General features: G+C 42.6%; 5 non-coding genes across 5 annotated transcripts; all 5 read right to left on the bottom strand.

Annotated features, from left to right (window-relative positions):
• Window positions 1–782: 782 nt before the first annotated feature.
• TRNAR-UCU (transfer RNA arginine (anticodon UCU)) lies at window positions 783–867 on the bottom strand. Its single transcript is given in 2 exon segments — window positions 783–818; window positions 831–867. It is a non-coding gene; the product is annotated as a tRNA-Arg (tRNA).
• A 4,184-nt stretch (window positions 868–5,051) lies between these two features.
• TRNAR-UCU (transfer RNA arginine (anticodon UCU)) lies at window positions 5,052–5,136 on the bottom strand. The gene is given in 2 exon segments: window positions 5,052–5,087; window positions 5,100–5,136. It is a non-coding gene; the product is annotated as a tRNA-Arg (tRNA).
• A 2,953-nt stretch (window positions 5,137–8,089) lies between these two features.
• Window positions 8,090–8,174, bottom strand: TRNAR-UCU (transfer RNA arginine (anticodon UCU)). Its single transcript is given in 2 exon segments — window positions 8,090–8,125; window positions 8,138–8,174. It is a non-coding gene; the product is annotated as a tRNA-Arg (tRNA).
• A 1,451-nt stretch (window positions 8,175–9,625) lies between these two features.
• TRNAR-UCU (transfer RNA arginine (anticodon UCU)) lies at window positions 9,626–9,710 on the bottom strand. The gene is given in 2 exon segments: window positions 9,626–9,661; window positions 9,674–9,710. It is a non-coding gene; the product is annotated as a tRNA-Arg (tRNA).
• Window positions 9,711–11,703: 1,993 nt separating this feature from the next.
• Window positions 11,704–11,788, bottom strand: TRNAR-UCU (transfer RNA arginine (anticodon UCU)). The gene is given in 2 exon segments: window positions 11,704–11,739; window positions 11,752–11,788. It is a non-coding gene; the product is annotated as a tRNA-Arg (tRNA).
• Between the last annotated feature and the right edge of the window lie 1,578 nt (window positions 11,789–13,366).

The following is a 13,366-nucleotide window of genomic DNA, read 5'->3' on the forward strand; positions in this document are numbered from 1 at the left end:
CTGAAGGGGGAATGGTCTGTTTAGAGGCAGGCCAAAGAATACGGAGTTGCGAAATTCAAGGAGAGAGAAATCACGGGAATGAAGTGGAAGATTGGTGTTGTCATTGGTTAAAATGGGGCATTCTTTGAAATTTTTATTGAGGTGAAGGTAGAGAGATTTGGACAGTAAATGGTTGTGGGGCTGACAAAAGAGGACATAGTAAAGAATTACAGCTTGCACCTGGCATGAGGGAAGGGAACAATAGAATGCAGGTTAGTTTAGTATTCCCTCTCTTTGCTCTGAATTGCACAGCGTACCCTCCAATTTGCCTTTTATCAAATCTCAAGAGAAGCCGGAACCACTAGGTGCTATCATTAACTTGTATAGCAAATCAACTTCACTACAGCTCATTTATGAATGGAATCCAGTGGAAGCTTGGTGGTGTCATTTTTTAAAATGGGGCATTCTTTGGAATTCTTATTGAAGTGAAGGTAGCGATATTAGGACAGTAAATGGTTGTGGGGCTGACAAAAGAGGGCATAGTAAAGAATTACAGCTTGCACGTGGCATGAGGGAAGGGAACAATAGAATGCAGGTTAGTTTAGTATTCCCTCTCTTTGCTCTGAATTGCACAGCGTACCCTCCAATTTGTCTTTTATCAAGTCTCAAGAGAAGCCTGAACCACTAGGTGCTATCATTAACTTGTAAGGCAAATCCACTTCAGTACAGCTCATTTATGAATGGAATCCATTTCTTTATAAAACATTAGAGCAGCACCACTATGACGAAGGACTATATAAAACCTACTCTGGTGGGATTCGAACCCACAACCTTTGAATTGCTACCTCAACTAGAAGTCCAATGCGCTATCCATTGCGCCACAGAGCCCTTTCTGAGGACATTGAGTGAGGACCTAGCCTGAGGAAGTGCCCAAGACGTAGCAAATAAACTCATTTGAATAAAGGTTGCCACTAAATAATAGGGATGAGCTCAAGATCTGGTCCAGATACAGTTTAAGATTGAAATTTACCTATTTGGGCATGTGCCTTAGTGCTAGATCTGTTGATCTTTAGGTGGGAACCGGAGTTCATGTTAAGTAGCAGTATTTGTACCGTTGATGAGTTGGTGGAGAAAGGAAAAGCTCACTTATTAGGTAATGGCAGGAAAGACTACCCTGAAGAGATGATTTTCCAGGGATCACCTGAGGCATACAGAGTGGGAAATAGCCATATAGATTGGAGTACGGAATTTGAGAGCATGGGAGAGCCCCTGGGGATATCCCAGAGGCCAGCATGGAAGGAAGTGTTGAGGGAGCTAGAGAACAGGAGTTCTTGGAAGCAGAAAACAGGGTAGTTTGTTTGATACTATCTGATAAGGTTAATGATGTAGCTAGGGGAAGAGTTGTGGGAAGCTTTTTATGTCCTTAGTATTTTGAATTTAATTTGGTGGGCGAACTGAAGCCAGGGAGAGATTGGCAGAGAGCGGGTAGCTGACACCTCTTCTAGTAATTGGCTGGTAAGGGGGATAAGACTGGCAGCAACATATCAGATAGACTGAAGGGGGAATGGTCTGTTTAGAGGCAGGCCAAAGAATATGGAGTTGCGAAATTCAAGGAGAGAGAAATCACGGGAATGAAGTCGAAGATTGGTGGTGTCATTGGTTAAAATGGGGCATTCTTTGAAATTTTTATTGAGGTGAAGGTAGCGAGATTTGGACAGTAAATGGTTGTGGGGTTGACAAAAGAAAGAGGACATAGTAAAGAATTACAGCTTGCACCTGGCATGAGGGAAGGGAACAATAGAATGCAGGTTAGTTTAGTATTCCCTCTCTTTGCTCTGAATTGCACAGCGTACCCTCCAATTTGTCTTTTATCAAATCTCAAGAGAAGCCGGAACCACTAGGTGCTATCATTAACTTGTATAGCAAATCAATTTCACTACAGCTCATTTATGAATGGAATCCAGTGGAAGTTTGGTGGTGTCATTGCTTAAAATGGGGCATTCTTTGGAATTCTTATTGAAGTGAAGGTAGAGAGATTAGGACAGTAAATGGTTGTGGGGCTGACAAAAGAGGGCATAGTAAAGAATTAAAGCTTGCACGTGGCATGAGGGAAGGGAACAATAGAATGCAGGTTAGTTTACTATTCCCTCTCTTTGCTCTGAATTGCACAGCGTACCCTCCAATTTGTCTTTTATCAAGTCTCAAGAGAAGCCTGAACCACTAGGTGCTATCATTAACTTGTAAGGCAAAGCCACTTCAGTACAGCTCATGTATGAATGGAATCCATTTCTTTATAAAGCATTAGAGCAGCACCACTATGACGAAGGACTATATAAAACCGACTCTGGTGGGATTCAAACCCACAACCTTTGAATTACTACATCAACTAGAAGTCCAATGCGCTATCCATTGCACCACAGAGATATTGTGTGAGGACCTTGCCTGAGGAAGTACCCAAGACGTAGCAAATAAACTCATTTGAATAAAGGTTGCCACTAAATAATAGGGATGAGCTCAAGATCTGGTCCAGATACAGTTTAAGATTGAAATTTACCTACTTGGGCATGTGCCTTAGTGCTAGATCTGTTGATCTTTAGGTGGGAACTGGAGTTCATGTTAAGTAGCAGTATTTGTACCGTTGATGAGTTGGTGGAGAAAGGAAAAGCTCACTTATTAGGAAATGGCAGGAAAGACTACCCTGAAGAGATGATTTTACAGGGATCACCTGAGGCATACAGAGTGGGAAATAGCCATATAGATTGGAGTAGGGAATTTGAGAGGATGGGAGAGCCCCTGGGGATATCCCAGAGGCCAGCATGGAAGGAAGTGTTGAGGGAGCTAGCGAACAGGAGTTCTTGGAAGCAGAAAACAGGGTAGTTTGTTTGATACTATCTGATAAGGTTAATGATGTATCTAGGGGCAGAGTTGTGGGAAGCTTTTTATGTCCTTAGTATTTTGAATTTGATTTGGTGGGCGAACTGAAACCAGGGAGTGATTGGCAGAGAGCGGGTGGCTGACACCTCTGCTAGTAATTGGCTGGTAAGGGGGATAAGACTGGCAGCAACATATCAGATAGACTGAAGGGGGAATGGTCTGTTTAGAGGCAGGCCAAAGAATACGGAGTTGCGAAATTCAAGGAGAGAGAAATCACGGGAATGAAGTGGAAGATTGGTGGTGTCATTGGTTAAAATGGGGCATTCTTTGAAATTTTTATTGAGGTGAAGGTAGCGATATTTGGACAGTAAATGGTTGTGGGGCTGACAAAAGAGGACATAGTAAAGAATTACAGCTTGCACCTGGCATGAGGGAAGGGAACAATAGAATGCAGGTTAGTTTAGTATTCCCTTTCTTTGCTCTGAATTGCACAATGCATCCTCCAATTTGTCTTTTATCAAATCTAAAGAGAAGCCGGAACCACTAGGTGCTATCATTAACTTGTATAGCAAATCAACTTCACTACAGCTCATTTATGAATGGAATCCATTTCTTTATAAAGCATTAGAGCAACACCACTATGACGAAGGACTATATAAAACCAACTCTGGTGGGACAAGAAACCACAACCTTTGAATTACTACATCTCCTAGAAGTCCAATGCGCTATCCATTGCGCCACAGAGCTCTCTCTGATGACATTGTTTGAGGACCTTGCCTGAGGAAGTACCCAAGTCGTAGCAAATAAACTCATTTGAATAAAGGTTGCCACTAAATAATAGGGATGAGCTCAAGATCTGGTCCAGATACAGTTTAAGATTGAAATTTACCTATTTGGGCATGTGCCTTAGTGCTAGATCTGTTGATCTTTAGGTGGGAACCGGAGTTCATGTTAAGTAGCAGTATTTGTACCGTTGATGAGTTGGTGGAGAAAGGAAAAGCTCACTTATTAGGTAATGGCAGGAAAGACTACCCTGAAGAGATGATTTTCCAGGGATCACCTGAGGCATACAGAGTGGGAAATAGCCATATAGATTGGAGTACGGAATTTGAGAGCATGGGAGAGCCCCTGGGGATATCTCAGAGGTCAGCATGGAAGGAAGTGTTGAGGGAGCTAGCGAACAGGAGTTCTTGGAAGCAGAAAACAGGGTAGTTTGTTTGATACTATCTGATAAGGTTAATGATGTAGCTAGGGGAAGAGTTGTGGGAAGCTTTTTATGTCCTTAGTATTTTGAATTTAATTTGGTGGGCGAACTGAAGCCAGGGAGAGATTGGCAGAGAGCGGGTAGCTGACACCTCTTCTAGTAATTGGCTGGTAAGGGGGATAAGACTGGCAGCAACATATCAGATAGACTGAAGGGGGAATGGTCTGTTTAGAGGCAGGCCAAAGAATACGGAGTTGCGAAATTCAAGGAGAGAGAAATCACGGGAATGAAGTGGAAGATTGGTGGTGTCATTGGTTAAAATGGGGCATTCTTTGAAATTTTTATTGAGGTGAAGGTAGCGAGATTTGGACAGTAAATGGTTGTGGGGCTGACAAAAGAAAGAGGACATAGTAAAGAATTACAGCTTGCACCTGGCATGAGGGAAGGGAACAATAGAATGCAGGTTAGTTTAGTATTCCCTCTCTTTGCTCTGAATTGCACAGCGTACCCTCCAATTTGTCTTTTATCAAATCTCAAGAGAAGCCGGAACCACTAGGTGCTATCCTTAACTTGTATAGCAAATCAATTTCACTACAGCTCATTTATGAATGGAATCCAGTGGAAGTTTGGTGGTGTCATTGCTTAAAATGGGGCATTCTTTGGAATTCTTATTGAAGTGAAGGTAGCGAGATTAGGACAGTAAATGGTTGTGGGGCTGACAAAAGAGGGCATAGTAAAGAATTACAGCTTGCACGTGGCATGAGGGAAGGGAACAATAGAATGCAGGTTAGTTTACTATTCCCTCTCTTTGCTCTGAATTGCACAGCGTACCCTCCAATTTGTCTTTTATCAAGTCTCAAGAGAAGCCTGAACCACTAGGTGCTATCATTAACTTGTAAGGCAAATCCACTTCAGTACAGCTCATGTATGAATGGAATCCATTTCTTTATAAAGCATTAGAGCAGCACCACTATGACGAAGGACTATATAAAACCGACTCTGGTGGGATTCGAACCCACAACCTTTGAATTACTACATCAACTAGAAGTCCAATGCGCTATCCATTGCGCCACAGAGCCCTCTCTGAGGACATTGTGTGAGGACCTTGCCTGAGGAAGTACCCAAGACGTAGCAAATAAACTCATTTGAATAAAGGTTGCCACTAAATAATAGGGATGAGCTCAAGATCTGGTCCAGATACAGTTTAAGATTGAAATTTTCCTACTTGGGCATGTGCCTTAGTGCTAGATCTGTTGATCTTTAGGTGGGAACCGGAGTTCATGTTAAGTAGTAGTATTTGTACCGTTGATGAGTTGGTGGAGAAAGGAAAAGCTCACTTATTAGGAAATGGCAGGAAAGACTACCCTGAAGAGATGATTTTCCAGGGATCACCTGAGGCATACAGAGTGGGAAATAGCCATATAGATTGGAGTAGGGAATTTGAGAGCATGGGAGAGCCCCTGGGGATATCCCAGAGGCCAGCATGGAAGGAAGTGTTGAGGGAGCTAGCGAACAGGAGTTCTTGGAAGCAGAAAACAGGGTAGTTTGTTTGATACTATCTGATAAGGTTAATGATGTATCTAGGGGCAGAGTTGTGGGAAGCTTTTTATGTCCTTAGTATTTTGAATTTGATTTGGTGGGCGAACTGAAGCCAGGGAGTGATTGGCAGAGAGCGGGTGGCTGACACCTCTTCTAGTAATTGGCTGGTAAGGGGGATAAGACTGGCAGCAACATATCAGATAGACTGAAGGGAGAATGGTCTGTTTAGAGGCAGGCCAAAGAATACGGAGTTGCGAAATTCAAGGAGAGAGAAATCACGGGAATGAAGTGGAAGATTGGTGTTGTCATTGGTTAAAATGGGGCATTCTTTGAAATTTTTATTGAGGTGAAGGTAGCGAGATTTGGACAGTAAATGGTTGTGGGGCTGACAAAAGAGGACATAGTAAAGAATTACAGCTTGCACCTGGCATGAGGGAAGGGAACAATAGAATGCAGGTTAGTTTAGTATTCCCTCTCTTTGCTCTGAATTGCACAGCGTACCCTCCAATTTGCCTTTGATCAAATCTCAAGAGAAGCCGGAACCACTAGGTGCTATCATTAACTTGTATAGCAAATCAACTTCACTACAGCTCATTTATGAATGGAATCCAGTGGAAGCTTGGTGGTGTCATTTTTTAAAATGGGGCATTCTTTGGAATTCTTATTGAAGTGAAGGTAGCGAGATTAGGACAGTAAATGGTTGTGGGGCTGAAAAAAGAGGGCATAGTAAAGAATTACAGCTTGCACGTGGCATGAGGGAAGGGAACAATAGAATGCAGGTTAGTTTACTATTCCCTCTCTTTGCTCTGAATTGCACAGCGTACCCTCCAATTTGTCTTTTATCAAGTCTCAAGAGAAGCCTGAACCACTAGGTGCTATCATTAACTTGTAAGGCAAATCCACTTCAGTACAGCTCATTTATGAATGGAATCCATTTCTTTATAAAGCATTAGAGCAGCACCACTATGACGAAGGACTATATAAAACCGACTCTGGTGGGATTCGAACCCACAACCTTTGAATTACTACCTCAACTAGAAGTCCAATTGAGGACATTGAGTGAGGACCTAGCCTGAGGAAGTGCCCAAGATGTAGCAAATAAACTCATTTGAATAAAGGTTGCCACTAAATAATAAGGATGAGCTCAAGATCTGGTCCAGATACAGTTTAAGATTGAAATTTACCTACTTGGGCATGTGCCTTAGTGCTAGATCTGTTGATCTTTAGGTGGGAACCGGAGTTCATGTTAAGTAGCAGTATTTGTACCGTTGATGAGTTGGTGGAGAAAGGAAAAGCTCACTTATTAGGTAATGGCAGGAAAGACTACCCTGAAGAGATGATTTTCCAGGGATCACCTGAGGCATACAGAGTGGGAAATAGCCATATAGATTGGAGTAGGGAATTTGAGAGCATGGAAGAGCCCCTGGGGATATCCCAGAGACCAGCATGGAAGGAAGTGTTGAGGGAGCTAGCGAACAGGAGTTCTTGGAAGCAGAAAACAGGGTAGTTTGTTTGATACTATCTGATAAGGTTAATGATGTAGCTAGGGGAAGAGTTGTGGGAAGCTTTTTATGTCCTTAGTATTTTGAATTTGATTTGGTGGGCGAACTGAAGCCAGGGAGAGATTGGCAGAGAGCGGGTGGCTGACACCTCTTCTAGTAATTGGCTGGTAAGGGGGATAAGACTGGCAGCAACATATCAGATAGACTGAAGGGGGAATGGTCTGTTTAGAGGCAGGCCAAAGAATACGGAGTTGCGAAATTCAAGGAGAGAGAAATCACAGGAATGAAGTTGAAGATTGGTGGTGTCATTGGTTATAATGGGGCATTCTTTGAAATTTTTATTGAGGTGAAGGTAGCGAGATTTGGACAGTAAATGGTTGTGGGGCTGACAAAAGAAAGAGGACATAGTAAAGAATTACAGCTTGCACCTGGCATGAGGGAAGGGAACAATAGAATGCAGGTTAGTTTAGTATTCCCTCTCTTTGCTCTGAATTGCACAGCGTACCCTCCAATTTGTCTTTTATCAAATCTCAAGAGAAGCCGGAACCACTAGGTGCTATCCTTAACTTGTATAGCAAATCAATTTCACTACAGCTCATTTATGAATGGAATCCAGTGGAAGTTTGGTGGTGTCATTGCTTAAAATGGGGCATTCTTTGGAATTCTTATTGAAGTGAAGGTAGAGAGATTAGGACAGTAAATGGTTGTGGGGCTGACAAAAGAGGGCATAGTAAAGAATTACAGCTTGCACGTGGCATGAGGGAAGGGAACAATAGAATGCAGGTTAGTTTACTATTCCCTCTCTTTGCTCTGAATTGCACAGCGTACCCTCCAATTTGTCTTTTATCAAGTCTCAAGAGAAGCCTGAACCACTAGGTGCTATCATTAACTTGTAAGGCAAATCCACTTCAGTACAGCTCATGTATGAATGGAATCCATTTCTTTATAAAGCATTAGAGCAGCACCACTATGACGAAGGACTATATAAAACTGACTCTGGTGGGATTCGAACCCACAACCTTTGAATTACTACATCAACTAGAAGTCCAATGCGCTATCCATTGCGCCACAGAGCCCTCTCTGAGGACATTGTGTGAGGACCTTGCCTGAGGAAGTACCCAAGACGTAGCAAATAAACTCATTTGAATAAAGGTTGCCACTAAATAATAGGGATGAGCTCAAGATCTGGTCCAGATACAGTTTAAGATTGAAATTTTCCTACTTGGGCATGTGCCTTAGTGCTAGATCTGTTGATCTTTAGGTGGGAACCGAAGTTCATGTTAAGTAGTAGTATTTGTACCGTTGATGGATTGGTGGAGAAAGGAAAAGCTCACTTATTAGGAAATGGCAGGAAAGACTACCCTGAAGAGATGATTTTCCAGGGATCACCTGAGGCATACAGAGTGGGAAATAGCCATATAGATTGGAGTAGGGAATTTGAGAGCATGGGAGAGCCCCTGGGGATATCCCAGAGGCCAGCATTGAAGGAAGTGTTGAGGGAGCTAGCGAACACGAGTTCTTGGAAGCAGAAAACAGGGTAGTTTGTTTGATACTATCTGATAAGGTTAATGGTGTAGCTAGGGGAAGAGTTGTGGGAAGCTTTTTATGTCCTTAGTATTTTGAATTTAATTTGGTGGGCGAACTGAAGCCAGGGAGAGATTGGCAGAGAGCGGGTAGCTGACACCTCTTCTAGTAATTGGCTGGTAAGGGGGATAAGACTGGCAGCAACATATCAGATAGACTGAAGGGGGAATGGTCTGTTTAGAGGCAGGCCAAAGAATACGGAGTTGCGAAATTCAAGGAGAGAGAAATCACGGGATGGAAGTGGAAGATTGGTGGTGTCATTGGTTAAAATGGGGCATTCTTTGAAATTTTTATTGAGGTGAAGGTAGCGAGATTTGGACAGTAAATGGTTGTGGGGCTGACAAAAGAAAGAGGACATAGTAAAGAATTACAGCTTGCACCTGGCATGAGGGAAGGGAACAATAGAATGCAGGTTAGTTTAGTATTCCAACTCTTTGCTCTGAATTGCACAGCGTACCCACCAATTTGTCTTTTATCAAATCTCAAGAGAAGCCGGAACCACTAGGTGCTATCCTTAACTTGTATAGCAAATCAATTTCACTACAGCTCATTTATGAATGGAATCCAGTGGAAGTTTGGTGGTGTCATTGCTTAAAATTGGGCATTCTTTGGAATTCTTATTGAAGTGAAGGTAGCGAGATTAGGACAGTAAATGGTTGTGGGGCTGACAAAAGAGGGCATAGTAAAGAATTACAGCTTGCACGTGGCATGAGGGAAGGGAACAATAGAATGCAGGTTAGTTTACTATTCCCTCTCTTTGCTCTGAATTGCACAGCGTACCCTCCAATTTGTCTTTTATCAAGTCTCAAGAGAAGCCTGAACCACTAGGTGCTATCATTAACTTGTAAGGCAAATCCACTTCAGTACAGCTCATGTATGAATGGAATCCATTTCTTTATAAAGCATTAGAGCAGCACCACTATGACGAAGGACTATATAAAACCGACTCTGGTGGGATTCGAACCCACAACCTTTGAATTACTGCATCAACTAGAAGTCCAATGCGCTATCCATTGCGCCACAGAGCCCTCTCTGAGGACATTGTGTGAAGACCTTGCCTGAGGAAGTACCCAAGACGTAGCAAATAAACTCATTTGAATAAAGGTTGCCACTAAATAATAGGGATGAGCTCAAGATCTGGTCCAGATACAGTTTAAGATTGAAATTTTCCTACTTGGGCATGTGCCTTAGTGCTAGATCTGTTGATCTTTAGGTGGGAACCGAAGTTCATGTTAAGTAGTAGTATTTGTACCGTTGATGGATTGGTGGAGAAAGGAAAAGCTCACTTATTAGGAAATGGCAGGAAAGACTACCCTGAAGAGATGATTTTCCAGGGATCACCTGAGGCATACAGAGTGGGAAATAGCCATATAGATTGGAGTAGGGAATTTGAGAGCATGGGAGAGCCCCTGGGGATATCCCAGAGGCCAGCATGGAAGGAAGTGTTGAGGGAGCTAGCGAACAGGAGTTCTTGGAAGCAGAAAACAGGGTAGTTTGTTTGATACTATCTGATAAGGTTAATGATGTATCTAGGAGCAGAGTTGTGGGAAGCTTTTTATGTCCTTAGTATTTTGAATTTGATTTGGTGGGCGAACTGAAGCCAGGGAGTGATTGGCAGAGAGCGGGTGGCTGAAACCTCTGCTAGTAAATGGCTGGTAAGGGGGATAAGACTGGCAGCAACATATCAGATAGACTGAAGAGGGAATGGTCTGTTTAGAGGCAGGCCAAAGAATACGGAGTTGCGAAATTCAAGGAGAGAGAAATCATGGGAATGAAGTGGAAGATTGGTGGTGTCATTGGTTAAAATGGGGCATTCTTTGAAATTTTTATTGAGGTGAAGGTAGCGATATTTGGACAGTAAATGGTTGTGGGGCTGACAAAAGAGGACATAGTAAAGAATTACAGCTTGCACCTGGCATGAGGGAAGGGAACAATAGAATGCAGGTTAGTTTAGTATTCCCTCTCTTTGCTCTGAATTGCACAGCGTACCCTCCAATTTGTCTTTTATCAAATCTCAAGAGAAGCCGGAACCACTAGGTGCTATCATTACCTTGTATAGCAAATCAACTTCACTACAGCTCATTTAGTTGTGGGAAGCTTTTTATGTCCTTAGTATTTTGAATTTGATTTGGTGGGCGAACTGAAGCCAGGGAGAGATTGGCAGAGAGCGGGTGGCTGACACCTCTTCTAGTAATTGGCTGGTAAGGGGGATAAGACTGGCAGCAACATATCAGATAGACTGAAGGGGGAATGGTCTGTTTAGAGGCAGGCCAAAGAATACGGAGTTGCGAAATTCAAGGAGAGAGAAATCACGGGAATGAAGTGGAAGATTGGTGTTGTCATTGGTTAAAATGGGGCATTCTTTGAAATTTTTATTGAGGTGAAAGTAGAGAGATTTGGACAGTAAATGGTTGTGGGGCTGACAAAAGAGGACATAGTAAAGAATTACAGCTTGCACCTGGCATGAGGGAAGGGAACAATAGAATGCAGGTTAGTTTAGTATTCCCTCTCTTTGCTCTGAATTGCACAGCGTACCCTCCAATTTGCCTTTTATCAAATCTCAAGAGAAGCCGGAACCACTAGGTGCTATCATTAACTTGTATAGAAAATCAACTTCACTACAGCTCATTTATGAATGGAATCCAGTGGAAGCTTGGTGGTGTCATTTTTTAAAATGGGGCATTCTTTGGAATTCTTATTGAAGTGAAGGTAGCGATATTAGGACAGTAAATGGTTGTGGGGCTGACAAAAGAGGGCATAGTAAAGAATTACAGCTTGCACGTGGCATGAGGGAAGGGAACAATAGAATGCAGGTTAGTTTAGTATTCCCTCTCTTTGCTCTGAATTGCACAGCGTACCCTCCAATTTGTCTTTTATCAAGTCTCAAGAGAAGCCTGAACCACTAGGTGCTATCATTAACTTGTAAGGCAAATCCACTTCAGTACAGCTCATTTATGAATGGAATCCATTTCTTTATAAAACATTAGAGCAGCACCACTATGACGAAGGACTATATAAAACCTACTCTGGTGGGATTCGAACCCACAACCTTTGAATTGCTACCTCAACTAGAAGTCCAATGCGCTATCCATTGCGCCACAGAGCCCTTTCTGAGGACATTGAGTGAGGACCTAGCCTGAGGAAGTGCCCAAGACGTAGCAAATAAACTCATTTGAATAAAGGTTGCCACTAAATAATAGGGATGAGCTCAAGATCTGGTCCAGATACAGTTTAAGATTGAAATTTACCTATTTGGGCATGTGCCTTAGTGCTAGATCTGTTGATCTTTAGGTGGGAACCGGAGTTCATGTTAAGTAGCAGTATTTGTACCGTTGATGAGTTGGTGGAGAAAGGAAAAGCTCACTTATTAGGTAATGGCAGGAAAGACTACCCTGAAGAGATGATTTTCCAGGGATCACCTGAGGCATACAGAGTGGGAAATAGCCATATAGATTGGAGTACGGAATTTGAGAGCATGGGAGAGCCCCTGGGGATATCCCAGAGGCCAGCATGGAAGGAAGTGTTGAGGGAGCTAGAGAACAGGAGTTCTTGGAAGCAGAAAACAGGGTAGTTTGTTTGATACTATCTGATAAGGTTAATGATGTAGCTAGGGGAAGAGTTGTGGGAAGCTTTTTATGTCCTTAGTATTTTGAATTTAATTTGGTGGGCGAACTGAAGCCAGGGAGAGATTGGCAGAGAGCGGGTAGCTGACACCTCTTCTAGTAATTGGCTGGTAAGGGGGATAAGACTGGCAGCAACATATCAGATAGACTGAAGGGGGAATGGTCTGTTTAGAGGCAGGCCAAAGAATATGGAGTTGCGAAATTCAAGGAGAGAGAAATCACGGGAATGAAGTCGAAGATTGGTGGTGTCATTGGTTAAAATGGGGCATTCTTTGAAATTTTTATTGAGGTGAAGGTAGCGAGATTTGGACAGTAAATGGTTGTGGGGTTGACAAAAGAAAGAGGACATAGTAAAGAATTACAGCTTGCACCTGGCATGAGGGAAGGGAACAATAGAATGCAGGTTAGTTTAGTATTCCCTCTCTTTGCTCTGAATTGCACAGCGTACCCTCCAATTTGTCTTTTATCAAATCTCAAGAGAAGCCGGAACCACTAGGTGCTATCATTAACTTGTATAGCAAATCAATTTCACTACAGCTCATTTATGAATGGAATCCAGTGGAAGTTTGGTGGTGTCATTGCTTAAAATGGGACATTCTTTGGAATTCTTATTGAAGTGAAGGTAGCGAGATTAGGACAGTAAATGGTTGTGGGGCTGACAAAAGAGGGCATAGTAAAGAATTAAAGCTTGCACGTGGCATGAGGGAAGGGAACAATAGAATGCAGGTTAGTTTACTATTCCCTCTCTTTGCTCTGAATTGCACAGCGTACCCTCCAATTTGTCTTTTATCAAGTCTCAAGAGAAGCCTGAACCACTAGGTGCTATCATTAACTTGTAAGGCAAAGCCACTTCAGTACAGCTCATGTATGAATGGAATCCATTTCTTTATAAAGCATTAGAGCAGCACCACTATGACGAAGGACTATATAAAACCGACTCTGGTGGGATTCAAACCCACAACCTTTGAATTACTACATCAACTAGAAGTCCAATGCGCTATCCATTGCACCACAGAGATATTGTGTGAGGACCTTGCCTGAGGAAGTACCCAAGACGTAGC

Source organism: Aquarana catesbeiana, linkage group LG01 (assembly GCF_042186555.1).
Source record: "Aquarana catesbeiana isolate 2022-GZ linkage group LG01, ASM4218655v1, whole genome shotgun sequence".
Classification (NCBI taxonomy): Eukaryota; Metazoa; Chordata; class Amphibia; order Anura; family Ranidae; genus Aquarana; species Aquarana catesbeiana.